This window comes from Macaca fascicularis, chromosome 16 (assembly GCF_037993035.2).
Source record: "Macaca fascicularis isolate 582-1 chromosome 16, T2T-MFA8v1.1".
In the NCBI taxonomy this organism is placed as follows: Eukaryota; Metazoa; Chordata; class Mammalia; order Primates; family Cercopithecidae; genus Macaca; species Macaca fascicularis.
The window spans coordinates 5835178-5849275 of record NC_088390.1 but is presented as its reverse complement, the minus strand read 5'-3'; the positions used below and the strand labels follow the sequence as shown (position 1 = coordinate 5849275).

At 46.3% G+C, this 14098-nt stretch overlaps 1 long non-coding RNA gene across 2 annotated transcripts in view; it reads right to left on the bottom strand.

Moving 5' to 3' along the window:
• The window catches only part of LOC123569447 (uncharacterized), a 151317-nt gene that overhangs the window by 49177 nt on the left and 88042 nt on the right, over positions 1-14098 (bottom strand). Inside the window, exon 4 of one of the 2 annotated variants that reach the window (XR_006693147.2) lies at positions 4368-4444. The exons of the other annotated variant lie outside the window; for it this stretch is intronic. This is a non-coding gene — a long non-coding RNA (uncharacterized lncRNA). The remainder of the gene's footprint in view (positions 1-4367; positions 4445-14098) is intronic. 2 annotated transcript variants of the gene reach the window in all.

The following is a 14098-nucleotide window of genomic DNA, read 5'->3' as shown; positions in this document are numbered from 1 at the left end:
GCTGACCAGTATTTCAAATCAGTCATCATAACTTAAATACTTCAATGAGCAATTACAAACACACTGGAAATAGAATAGGCAGACACAGAGACACAGAAATTAGGTAAGTGATTGCCTGGGGTTGGGAAGAGGATAGGTGAGGTGGGGAGAAGAGAAATGGGGAGTGACTGCTGACAGTTATGGAGGTTCTTTTTTACATGATGAGAATAATCTAAAATTGTTGTGACGGTTGCAAAGCTCAGTGAACCTACTAAGAACCATTGACTCATACACTTTTAAATGGGCAAGCTGTATGACACGTGAAGTATATTTCAAAAATAAAGCTTTTTAAAATACACACACAATGGAAAAAAATGAAAAAAAAATAGAAAGTCTCAGCAAAGAAATAGAAAGTCTCAAAAAAGAAATAGAAGATATAAAAATAAGAACCAAGTGGAAAGTTTAGAATTGAACATAGAGTAACCAAAATAAAAGACTCAATGGATGGAATCAATAATAGAATGAAGAAGATAGAGGAAATCATCAGGACGTGAATACAGAGCAATATAAATTACCCAATCTGAACAACAGAGTTAAAATACACTGAAAAACAATTAACAGAACCTCAGGGGCCCGTGAAACTATAACGAAAGAACCAACATGCATGTCATCATAGTCCCAGAAGAATAGGCGAAAAAGGACAGGCTGAAACATAACTTTTAAAATGGCTGAAAACTTGCCAAATTTGGCAAAAGATGTAAACCTCCAGATTTGAGAAGCTGAATGAGCTCCAAATAGGGCACAGTCAAAGAATACACAGTTATATAAAGAAAGAATAATTCTTTCCTGTCTATCAATTTTACAACTCATTCCCCAAGATTGCCAATGCTAAGTCTGATGTGCATCCTCACTTCCCTTTCTCTGTTCATAGACAAACACACGACGACAGGTTTGAGTTTTGGCTTTACTTTGTTTTGCTTTTTACAAATATATGATTATACCACTCACCTTACTTAGCAAACTGTTATACTTAACAATGTGCTACTATCCTTCCACAGAAATCTAACTCATTCTTTTTAACAGCTGCATAGTATTCCATACCATGGATGTGTCATAATTTAGTCAATTGCACTCTTATTTTGTACGTTTCAATAATGGGCCACTTCATCGTGAACTCTTCTGGTAACAATGGGAAAAGTGGGAAAAGTCAATTTAATGTTTAATTGTTAAAAAGTTTCTATTTGGGAGATGTATCCAGAATTTAGAGGGACATGGAAAAAAGAAGACCTAAGGCAACGTGGCAGAGTCACAGAGAAACTGACACGAGAACTGGAGCCTGAGAGAGGAGTGGATGTTTGCCAGATGACAAGAGGTAAGTGTGGGAGGAGTGTGGCCTGGAGAAGACCATCACTGCTGATCAGAGGGACAGGGGTTGACCAGACATCCCAAGGGAAAGATGTGCCAGGGTGCTCCAGATGGAGGGAACACATAAAGGTGAGGAGAAACGCAAGAGAATTTGTCTGCTAATGTATTTGGAGTGTGTGTGTGTGTGTGTGTGTGTGTGTGTGTGTGTGTGTGTGTGTATGCGTGCATGCCCATGCTGGGATGGAGAGCAGCTTGGCAGGAAGAACAAAGATAAAGAGATCTGATTTACAGTAAACCCAACTGGGATTCATTGAAGGCTTTTAAGCAGTAGAACGACATGGTCAAATCTATTTTAGAAAGATCCCTTAGGGGAAGGATATCATCAACAGAGGAGTCTGAGGTTGGGGGTTCACTCCAAAAAAGGATGCATTTACAAAGGCACATGAACCCTTGCAAGGCAGCTCGCGGTGGGAGGGCTAGAAAGCTGGGTCACCAGAGCATGGTGAGGACAAGCAGCTCAGTATAAGTGTCCCCAAGGCCTTTGCTAGCAAGCTCCAGAGTCCACAGGCCCAGAGCATCCACAGGAACTGTGGACAAACAGGGCTCACCAATGTCAAATGTGTTTATCCACCTGAGGCAAGGTTAGCTCGGCAGTCACACCTTGCAGCCTTCACTGACCATTCCAATCTAGCATTTGGATCACCCCCTGAAACGCCCAGCCTATGGTTACAGACTTTTGTAAGCATGTCCACATCCTGCGTTGCACTGCCCACCTTCACTGAAACTCCCCCAAAGCAGGGCCCCAACTTGGCCATCCGTGTCCCCGAAGAGCTGGAATTGCGCTCCAACCCACTGGTGTTAAGTACATAAGCACTGATGAGTTGACAGGCTGCTTGTTGATTGACTGATTCTCACTCAAGTTGCCTGAGGTTTAATGGTTTCAAAATTGAAGAGGGCACGGATTGGGCTTTCCCCCTCACTCCCCACTCCCTTCCTTTGCAGAAAATATCCTAAAAATACAATGAAGATGCCAGGACTGCCGTCCTCCCAATTTGAGAAGAAACTTCTTAGCTTCCTTCCAATACGTTGTCTTTTGCATATAAAGACAATGCTCCCAACCTGTCCGTTTTCTTAAATTGGAGGAAACAGCTCTGAATTCTATTCAAAGCAGGTAACTTGGCCCATATAGTCATCTGAGATCTCACATGTTTGTGACCTAACCTGCAGGGTTCACTAGGGGCCAGAGGATATCTCGGGGCTGCCTGTGGATAGACTGGGGCTCCTTTGGTAGCCAGGACCGGGCCAGGCGCGGTGGTTCACACCTGTAATCCCAACACTTTGGGAGGCTGAAGCAGGTGGATCACCTGAGGTTGGGAGTTCGAGACTAGCCTGGGCAATATGATGAAACCCCCGTCTCTACTAAAAATACAAAAATTAGCCGGGCATGGTGGTGGGCGCCTGTAATCCCAGCTACTCAGGAGGCTGAGGCAGGAGAATGGCTTGAACCTGGGAGGCGGAGGTTGCAGTGAGCCGAGATCGTGCTGCTGCACTCCAGCCTGGGCGACAGAGTGAGACTCCATCTCTCAAAAAAATGATAATAATAATAATTAATTTTAAAAATTTTTAGAAAGCTAGACAGGACCAAGGTCCTCACTGAGGCCAGGGTCAGGGCTCAGCCTGCAGCACCCTCAGAAGCAGCAATCTGGGCATCCTCAGCCCCAGAATCTTCCCACAGACTCAGGAGACCCAGTCCAGGTCAGATGTTCTCAGCTCCTCAGTTATTCATGCGCAGAACAGACCTGCCTGTCACTGGAGCTGCCTCTGGGTCCCCACTACAGAGCAGCCTGGCCAGCCCCGCCTCCCTCTCAGAAGTCGGTTTCATATCCTGCCCTGGCACCTTCTCCCAGGGAGCGCTCTGAGGGTGTGCTGGAGACTGGCGGCTCACATCACCGTCATGATGACGCGGCAACCCAGACAGCTCCTCCACCGTGTGGTCTCTCTCTCCATCTGGGTCCATGGGTTGCCTTTCAAAATTAAATCAAGAAACTAAGGAAAATGAATTAAAAAAAAAGCACTGGGCTGACTGGTTTTCCCACTGAGGGCTTCTGAAACCAGCCGCCTAGAAGTCCATTTACGCAAAACCATAAGTAACCTTTCATCCAGCCATAGCCACGCCCTGTCGTGAATTCTCAGGGCTGCTGGGTCCTGGAAGATGATCTTCCAAAGGCAGGGATAGGGAGAGAGAAGGCATTGAGTGGAGCAAGTAGACCTGGGGAGAGGATTTGGTCCCCTGGGGGTGAGGGAAATGTGCCCCTGTTTTAACCAAAGATGGAAGAAACAGCAAACTTCGGCCATGCTGAAGATTCCTTCGACAGCCAGATGCAGGCTTCTTCACGTGGCCTGTGGCCAGAGAAAGAGTGTTATCTATCCTCTTGGTAAGCGAATACATTTTGTACTAACTGAATCTCATTGCAGCAGAATCTTCCTGGCTTTCTAAAAATCTAATAGTGTTGCCAACGGAAAACCTCATTCAGACAGCAGCTCTGTGGATCGGGAGCAGCGGGAGGAGGACAGACGTTGAGGGGACATTTTCCAGCTAAGAATGGTTTTTACATTTTTAAACGGTTGCAACAAAAGGAAGAAGGTGGAGGAGAAGGAGGAAGGGGAGGGGGAAAAAAGAGGAAGAAGGTCATATATGACCCTCAAAGCCTAAAATATTTACTCTCTGACCCTTTACAGAAAAACTTTACTGATCCCTAATCTAAAGCAAAGGGGTTGAATTTCAATCACGGTCCACAAATTTCGGTGTGAAAAAACAAAATTCTTTGCAACTTTATTTTATTTCAAGCTTCTGCTAGGGTGGCATAAACCAATCTCAGTCAAGTTGGGGACCCCCTCCTTTCCCTGGGGTTGTGGCCACGTTCCTATATAGCTCAAAGTCAGTTGGGTGCTCAATGTCATCCGTCCACATGAGCATCCCCTGAGATGCCCATCATCCTCTCTGCCCCTTGCAGGTCTCTCACCTGGCTCCTTCAGGTCTTCAAGCTCCCTCCTGTATTTCTGCAGCTTGTCCAAAAACCCAGCATTCCTTCAGCTGCTTCTGCACCACAACAGAGAACAGGATTTTTACAGATAGACCGTGGCCCCATCTTGTCGATAACCTCTTTCTCTAAGCTTCCCTGGGGTTCCCCTCAGAGAGTGGGGCACGGATCGTCTCTGCTCCCAGATCCCGCAAACTTCTCTTGGATCATTCTGCCTCCCCAGGGCTCTGCCCAGGTAGTAGCGACCAGATTGCTCCCCCTGGGACACACAGGGAACTATACTCTCAGCTGTTCCTCCACTCCTGTGTTCTTTTCTTCCCTTAGCGTTTGGAATCTTTGCTCTTCCAAGAGTAACCCAGATGGTGGTTACTCTTCTCAATCTCCCGGTCTTAAACATTTTTGTCTGACTGTTCAAAGGAGCTTTTTGTTCTGTCTAATACTGTTATTTTAGAACATGAAATTCAGGAAGAGAATTCACGACCCTTTCCTTTCTGACATACCCCTTCTCTGAAGGAATGAGTACAGAATGATCAGACTGCTCAGAATTGGAGAGAAGGCTATGCTGGAGGAAAGGTCTGCAATACTTCACAACTATTTTTTCCATCATGCTAAGCTGTTCATTTGTAATTAACTTATTTACTTATACCAGGCTGACTATACAGCCAGCTTACATTGGCTCTCAAGAACCGATTGTTGAATTTTCAGAAAAGTTACAAGCTAATTGTTAAACCATCGGTAGCTGAAATTGGCCACAATAGGAGCATTTATACCATAAAAAGTGATGAACATACAAAGCCAGGCATCTCCTGACCTGCCTCCAAAAGAGCAATTGTTAACATTTACTAGCACACCACTGCTCATACCCACCTCTTTCCACAAAGGATTTCAGGTAGATTTTCCAAGTGCAGTGTGTCTGAGATGTGAATCACTGCCAGTCCCACTCATTCTCACTCTGATTAGATCTTTTCTACTCACAGTTTCTGCTGAATAAGCAGCTATGTTTCCTACCCCACGAACCTCCCCACCTTAGCCCACATATAGCCCTGGCTAACTGGCCTGGGGTGGGCACCTGGCGGGATACCAGACAGTCCCTAGGAGGGCCAGAAAACCATGTCTTGGAGACCTTGGCTCAAGAAAGATGAGGCTGTATAGCGTTCAGTGTATGAGCCGCCCCAGATCTGCACGTTTGATTTCTAGCTGGAATGGCTGGAGCCGTGGCTTGTCCCATTCCGGTGGTCTTACAATCGAGTCACAGTCACTGTCAGGTTGCTGTGGGGGGTTGCTCTACCCCTGCAGCAGCCTGGGGACTTGCTCAAAACCCTCATCACCACCTCACCCCATGCCTGCTCCAAGCCTCTTGCCTCCCACCTCAGGATGTCCTTGTTGCTGTGGAGACAAGAGACACCAGGGGACCCAGTTGAAGCTCATATTACAAACAACCCAGAAATGTGAGGAATTAACATCCCTTGGAGCAAATTTTAACCAGAAGGATATGGAATCCCACAGGTAAATTCTTACCCTTCCTCCCCTAAGAGTCCAGCCTAGATCAGTGCTTCTCAGTCTCAGCACTGCTGACATCGTGGACCAGATGATTCTTTGTTCAGAGCCGGAGATGCTGTGCCCTGGAGGATGTTTAGCACCATCTCTGGCCTCTGCCCACAATATCACCCAGTGCCACTGTCCTCCTCCTAGACATGGCCATCAAAAATGTCTCTAGATGTTGTCCAGTGTTCCCTGGGGAGCAAAATCACCCCTGACTGAGAACCATCAGCCTGGACAGACCAGAGATGCTGCAGTTTCACATGGCCTCTCCGAAGATGTCATGCAATGCCGAGAAATCAGCTGTTAGGCAGCTGCAGCCAGCTTAGCGCCACACTCTCCTGCATTTGCTCTCCCTTGTTTCTGCCTCACTCCCTCTTCCCCTCACCCCTGCTTCCCTGAGACTGCACTTCCCAATAACATGTAAGCTTTTGCCTCCAGTTCTGTTTTCTAGAGAACCTGGGCTAAGGCGCTTGCTAATTCAATTTCATCGCAAGAATGTGAACTAAGAGACCCAGAGGAACGTTGCCACGTAGTGCTGGAGGCTGCAGCTGGAAGGAACTGTCATGCTGGGGCGGAATAGAGGGGTGCGGGAGACAGGAGTGAGCACAAGGCGGAATAAGTCTGCAAGAAAGAGAACAGGACAGAAGCACCAAGAAGCAGACCCGCTGAGAGAGCGAGAGCAAGCGTGGGAAGGAACACGGATCCCTCTTTTACCCTCGTGAAAACCCTGTGCTTAAATTAGCTGAAGTGGGTCTCTATCGCTTACAATAACAGAACCACGGAAAGTTCTGGAAACACCCTAATTCCCCACAGAGCTCATACAAAGCTGATTTCAGCCCAATTTAAGGAATAACATTTTAACAATTAAGGACGTTCTCTTATGGAATGGGGGGGGTGCAGGACAAGGGACAATGAGCGTCGCCTCCCCCACTGGACTCATTCCCAAAGGGAGTGGACAGCCAGCCTCCCGTCAGAAACACGGCAGAGCGGTCAGGCGCGGTGGCTCACACCTGTCATCCCAGCACTTTGGGAGGCCAAGGCGGGAGGATTGCTTGAGCCTAGGAATTTGAGACCAGCCTGGGCATTATAGCAAGGCCTCGTCTCTGCACAAAATTTTAAAATTAGCCAAGTATGGTGATGCACACCTATAAACCCAGCTACTCGGGAGGCTGAGGTGGGAGGATCACTCCAGCCTGGCAGTTTGTGGTTACGGTGAGCTATAACTGGGTGACAGCCTGGGTGACAGAGCATGACCCTGTCTCAAAAAAAAAAAAAAAAAGAAAAAGAAATATGGCAGAGGATGTGCTCTCACACTTGAGGACCTTGGGAGAGCTATTTGGGTGCCCTCTACAGTTCCCCCCTCCCCACCTGACTATGAACTTCCCTGATTCCTGAACTTAGATTCGGAAAAACTGGGTTTTCGATCCTGATTCTCTGGTCACCTTGCTGTGTACCCCTAAGCAAACCCCCGCCTTCAAATCTAGGTCTTGTTTTTCTCATCTGTATAGAAAGAGGTTTAATGCCATGCTTGTCAAAACTTTGAAAAACATGACGTTCACATGACGGATGTCAGAACCCAGAGCCCAAGTAATAACACCAGGTAAGAATGTAAGGAAATTGGCCAGGCACAGTGGCTCACGCCTGTAATCTCAACACTTCGGAGGCCGAGGCAGGTGGATCACCTGAAGTCAGAAGTTCAAGACCAACCTGGCCAACACAGTGAAACTCCATCTCTACTAAAAATACAAAAATTAGTTGGGCATGGTGGCAGGTGCCTGTAGTCCCAGATACTTGGGAGGCTGAGACACTTGAACCCGGGAGGCAGAGGTTCCAGTGAGCTGAGACGGCGCCACTGCACTCCAGCTTGGACGACAGAGCAAGACTCAGTCTCAAAAAAAAAGAAAAAGTAAGGAAGTCTATGAAGAGCAAAGTAAAGACCTACCCATGAGTGCAGAAATCTGGCTGTGTTAGCATGGGATGCAAAGAACATGACTCATGTATCCACAGGCATAGAAAATAATTGAGAAAATAATATTGAACTCTAATTTCATGGAATTAGCAGTGAGATATGGTTACCAAGAAATAAATGCTATCTGGACCACATCAATAGAAGCATGGGGTCCAGAATATGGGTGATGGCCATGTCACTCTCCTTTACACTGCTCCAGACTCATCTGAGGTACTGAGTCCCCCACACTCTCAAAGGGACATATGTGGTCAACCAGGCTTGGTCAAAGGAGGGTGGCCTAAGGTAAATGAACAACCAGAATCCACTGTGTTGGAGGGACACTCAGTGGAGCTAGGAGTGGTCGTCCCAGGGAAGGGAAGATTTGGTGGAACAGGAGCACCAGTTTCAAGAATCAGAAGGGCTATCATAGGTTAGAGGGAACTGACCTCAGCGTGACCCAGTTATCCAGACCTAGTTCAAGGAACTCAAATGGATAGAAGCTACTGGAAGATCAATCACAACTAAACCTGGGGCAGGGTTTTCCCTATGCTCATACTGGGAGTTGGATGGGTTCTGCCGGGCCCAGATGGAAACAATGATCGTGACTGCAATAGCAACTTATTAAGTGTTTTCTGCATGCTGAGGACTCTACACATATTTCGTCTTTACAACAACCCTAGGAGGCAAGTAATAGCATCTCTAAGCTACGGTAAAGAAAACTGCAGCTTGGAGATATAGGAATCTGGGAAGACCTAGGAATCAAGGCCCTAGGAACTGACTCCAAAGCCTGTCCTTAAATACTGTTGAACGGGAGATGCTTGTGGAGAAGACAGAGCTTCAGCTGAGAGCATAGTAATGATAATAGCCAACGCTTGCGCAGCATGGGCTGGGCCCCCATTCTGGGTGTTTTGCATATGTCAGCAACATAAATCACAACACTTTAAGACACCATTTTCATCTACAGGAGGGGAAACAAACAAGGCAAATTTAAGTAACTTGTCCAAGGTCACTGGTTCATAAATAGTAGAGCTGGGATGCTCTTAACTGCTATACTACCCTGCCTCCCACCTGAGCTAGAACTAGGTTTCTTTTTTGGTGGCTTCTGGATTCAGCACCTGTTACTTCCCACACAGGAGTCTCAGAGACAAACCCTTTTCCCCATGGCTTACCACAGAAACTCTTGCCAAAATTACAATTTGATGGTGGGTGCCCTCGGCCCCTGTAGTAGCTGGGTTTCTTCCTTCCCAGTTTTATCCCATCTGACAGGCACCCTGATTCTCAGGGGTGGTGGACACTGTCCTCAGATACAGGCACCAGCCATATCACCAGCCCATCCTGAGCCCCAGCCCCTGAAACCCGGCTCTGCCTCTCAGCCACTTCACTCGAGTCTCCGACAAGGGCAGCTATTTTGGGTGAGAAATGGGGCAGACAGAAAAAATTTCATTCAAGTAATTAAAGAATCACCGCATTTTTCATGATTAACTTCATGTGCGCAGATTGAATGCAAAAAGCTGTTAGCAGAGCATTTCCGTTTCTGTACCTGACATGAGCAATGGGAATATTTGTTCTGCCCGGGAGGATTACACCTTCCATTAATCTCAGTTTTATTGAAAGTTTAAATAACAGACAGACACAATGTGATCAATTAGCAGTGTAATTCCAAGGAGATGTCATAGTAAAATTAAATCTCGAGCACATTCGCGGTAAAGATGCCGGCAAGTTCTCTCCAGTCTCCCTTCACCATCGCAGTGTGTATATTTTAATTGAAAGTTTATTCTGCTATGTGCCTCATCTACTAAATTTTAATTTAACATTGTAATGAGGAGGGTGTTTCTGAGGAGCTCTTCATGATAAGTCCAGGAGGTTTCACAAATTAAGAGAACAAGTGAATTTATGGTACTTTCCAAGCTGCTGTGGGAGAAGAGTGCACCCCCAATCCTTTGAAGGGTATCCCAGGGCCTGGAGGACCAGCCCAAGGGATGCGTAGCAAGTGTGGGCAGCTGGACCAAAAGGTGACCACATCATAGAAACTGTAAGGTCCCAAGAGACTGGGATCTCAGGCCAGACCACTTACAGGGGCAACAAGCAAAACAGGAAGTTCCACAGCTCTTCTCCCTTCTCCTGCCTCCCGGCATCCCTCTAGTGCCCCCTAATGACAAAACCCAATAGGAAACCCGCTGGCTAAGTAAAAATGCCATTCCCACTCTCAGCTGCAGCTTGCAGAGCTGAGTGTGGAAAGGCAAGTCTGGAGGTGAGAGGTAGTAGCTTAGTAACCAACAAAAACTTGGGAACATCCCTTTGTCCCTTTGACCTTTAGCTTTCTCAACTGTAAAATGTAGATAATAATACCCAGTTCTCAGGGTTGTGGGGAAACTCCAGCAAGACAGAGACCTATTGCAGGATTTGGAGGGTACAACCTAAAGGTGAGAGAAATTTTTATTTTCCACCACCTGTCAGAAAAATCCCAAGGGAGCTTTTCCAGAAGGGAGACTCTCCTTCTTTCAGATGACACCAGAAAATGATGTCATGTAGCTGAGGTTTCAGAAAGGTCTTGGTTTAGGAGGTGACCTGAACTTCATGATGATGGGGGAGGAAGACAGAGGGATAGAGCCTGTGTTGTCCCCAGCAGCAGAACCAAAGTAGAATGAGCATCAGCCTATTCTGTTTCATCAAAGCCAGAAGTCAGTCTCCACATGGGTCATTTCATTGAAGCCTTGAATTTACCCCTACCAGACTGTATCTAACTTATTTTTGTAACCTAGCAGCCTGCGCAGTACCTGGCCCCTGGCATGCACTTAATGAGTTGCAGATTTGAAATAGAGAATTACAGAACTGTATGAATTGGGTACCCTAGTGGCAACTGCTGGTGAGAGGTGATATTGCAATTCAGCTCTATTAGACCCTGTACATGCCCGGAAGTAAGTACATCTCTGGAAGCTGCCAGTGAGGAATCAAAGAGTTTCCAGGGAAAGAAAAAAAAATATGCTAATGTTCAGAATTTAGTTAAATGGCAAAGGAAATGAAAAAGATGTCATCTCTGGCTTTATTATCTCCCACTCTACTGCTTGCTAACTCCATTCCATCCACAATGCTTTCCTACCCAAGTATACCCAGCAGTCTCCTGCCTCATGCCTTTAGCTTTGCTGTTTTCTCTGCTCAAAAATGCCTTCTCATATATTCTCATGGCTTGCTTTGTGGTCCCTACTCAAATGTCACCTCCTTAGAAGAGACTTCTCTGACCACTGCATTTAAAATGGTAACAATTCCTGTCATTCTTGCTTTTCTTCAATGCAGTTTCTTGTTTATCTTTAATGCACTTATTACCTGCCATTATCTTATGTATATCTATTCAGTTTTTTTGTGTCTCCTGAATATAAATTCCCCAAGGGTAGATGTCTTCATTGTTCTCAATTTTATCCCTAGCACCTAATATATTAATAATATAGCAGTCACTCAAAAAGTATGTGTTGAATTACTAGAGAGAAAAAGACTGTGATGTGACTTAATGACAGCACTTTTAGGAGATTTCTACGCTTCTAATAGATTTGTTGTAAGCTGTGCTGAGAAGACATTTCTCAGCTGAGCATTGATAAGGTCCCTGTGAGAAAAGAGCCCCACAGTATAGAAATCAGGGATTCATCAGGGGAATGGGTGCTGCCATTGTCCTTCCCTAAATGCCCCTTCTGGTCTTCATTGGTGAACACGCTTCAACAATGAGGAGCAGAAGAGACATTCTGGTGAAACCCAGGAAAGGATCAATCCATGTCTGTGGTGGACAGAGTATGTCTTGCTCTCCTTTCATGGGGAAAAAAAAAAAAAAAAAAGCAAAGAGGCCATAAGTGCAACTGAAGACTTCAGAAGTTAGTGTCCACAGGCCCTGAGAACTCTGAGGTAGTCTGTAGAGCATTTGTCAGTGCCCCACATTTATTATATTGTTACACATTTATTGTATTGTTTTTTGTTTCACACAAGAAAGTCATTAAATCCTCATGATGACACATCTCTGACTTAATAATAGAAGTTAATGGAGAACTGGGATTTGCTTTTCAAAAATTTGCTTTGCCATCAACTTGGCTAAAATAGAGCTCATTCTATAACGCAACCATCATCTGAATTTGCTGTCATCAGTCCCAATCAGTCTATTCTGTATCATTTCAGATAGCTACAGAGAAGATATTTGGAAACTTGGTAACACAGAAGATTTTTTTAACAGTTAAGACTGGAATCCACATGGAGACCAACAAGATTAACTCTTGAATGTGGTTGATATTGTGTTCATGAGACATAAGAAAGGTGTTTCAAGATGCAACACCTTCTTTTGGAAACTCCAGTCTAAGTTGGCCAAGTCAAGACCAAGCTTATCAGATCCATCGGATTCTGGACCAGATCTTTCAAATGAACCTCCAGAGTCAGTGGCTGAAGCTGGAGCATGTGCGCCAGTGCCTGGCCACACTAATTACGATGGCAGGTGGGAAGACACAGAGAAGGAGTTTTCTTTCATTCCTGGCTTCCTTCTTCTCTCCCAAGCAAATGCTGCCACATCTCATGGGTGATACACCTTCCGTCCTTCTGGCCCAAGAGTTGTCTGGATCTTTTATTTGTTTGGCTTCCACATGAGTCCCTCCCCAGAATTTTCATCCAGGCGGGAGAGTCAGTTCTCCAGTGGTCCTCCCAGCCACATCTTTCCACATGCATCTCACTTCGCAGGCCTCACATACTGGCTATTTCTCAGCTTCAGCCTTAATTCCTTGATTCCTTGTATTGTGCTTCTCACCTCAAAGGAAATGTTTCCCATGTCAAAATGATTCAACAGGCCTCTGATTTTCTTATCAGAAACGTCATGCTCACAATTTAAATACCAGCGGAGTTTTCTCCATAAGGTAGCTTTGATTTGGCCTCTCTCCAGCCAAAAGACTTTCCATTATGACCACCAGGCCTGCCAAGAGCCCAAGAGTTGGGCACCACACAGACTCCTCCTGAGAAGAGCACTGACCGAATAGCCCACTGGACCTGGCCCTGAAGGCTGGCCCCGAGGCAGTTCTTATGGCCTCCTCCAGAAGCCTCTCTTTCTCCTCACAGCCTCCACCCTACCCTTCATTTTGCCAAGAACTTCCTCAAAGTTAGAGCAAGCCATACTTAGCTCACTATTTAAGGAACAAAGCCATGCCCAAGATGAAGAGGCCTCGGAGTCAGAAGCCCTACATCAATCAGACCCCCTGAGGACACAGAATCCAACTGGGATGATGCAAAGGAAGAGACTCAAATGAAGAAACTCCTCTTAGTGTTGCAGTGGGAATCGTGAGGCACCCAAAGTGTAGCCACAGTGGTGAGGCATCATCACCCACAGGCATAAAGGAGAAGAGGGAAGAAATATGACTGGGACACAGTGAGAGCTGGAGCCACTGAAGATGTCACCAGACAGGACATGGACGGGTCCAGCAACTTCTGGAACATGGCCCAGAGCAAGGAGGATCAGTGAAAGTCACACCTCATCCTCTCTCTCTTTCTCTCTCTCTCCTCTCCAGTCTTCTGTTAGTGCCTCACTGGCCAAACCCAAGAGATAATCAACAAGGAAACCCTGGGTGGTGTCCTCCTGGGGCACAGCACAGGTCAGGGAGGCAGGAAGGGAGACAGGATTTGAGGGTATAAGACAGGAGTGCACAGAGAATAGCAAAGCACCAGCAAAGTCTGGTTATAAACATCTACTTTCCTGTGCCTGCCTCGCCCTCCCCGGAGCTGGTGCCCACCCAGCGCCCATCCCTTATGGTCCTGGTTTCACGATCTCTGTTCATCTCTCCCAGCTCAGGTCCGCAAGGCCACTGGCAAACCTGAGGATGCAGAATCTTCCCGTTTTCCCTCCGTCTTCCCCTTATTTCCTTTCTATTCTCTTTTCACAAAGGTTCCTCTTATTCACTGGTCCAAGGCAGCTCTGCAGAGCCTAGGGCCACTTCAGTGACATCAGGCAAAGAAGCAGGAGGAAAAATACAAAGGATCCTCTCCTAAAATTCAAGATCTAAGAGCCTAGGATAGACACAGGATTCCGCAATGTCCCCTCTGCAAGTGAGCCAGGGCTGTAGAAGCATAGGCTTTCTCCATGGGGTAGCAACAAGCTGAGTTCCACTTCTGGCCCTGCCACTAGCTCCCGTCCAGCCCGGTGAGTCCCCTCATGCTTACAGACTGCTCAAATGAACCTCCTTCTAAAGGAAATCCTGGGAAGAAGTCA